This window comes from Eimeria mitis, genomic scaffold (genome assembly GCF_000499745.2).
Source record: "Eimeria mitis Houghton genomic scaffold, Emh_scaff493, whole genome shotgun sequence".
NCBI classification, from domain to species: domain Eukaryota; phylum Apicomplexa; class Conoidasida; order Eucoccidiorida; family Eimeriidae; genus Eimeria; species Eimeria mitis.
The window spans coordinates 17,681-17,974 of NW_013573231.1; positions in this window are offsets into that span (position 1 = coordinate 17,681).

The following is a 294-nucleotide window of genomic DNA, read 5'->3' on the forward strand; positions in this document are numbered from 1 at the left end:
ATATATATATATATATTTATTTCTTAGTACACATATATATATACGCTTTGGTGATCTGCTGATTAGTATATGAGACAAAGAAAAAGAAAAACCATCGACTTCTTTGTGCCGGTATGTGTAATTAGATTTTCCTTTTTTTTATTTTGTTTTCTTTGGTTTTTGGTTGGCTTTATTTTTATCTATTTGGTTGTATATTTGGTTAGATAGTTGTTTATATATTGAAATAGTATATATGTAAACGTATTGGTCTGGTGGTTAGTATACACGATAAAAGAAAAACCATCGACTTCTTTG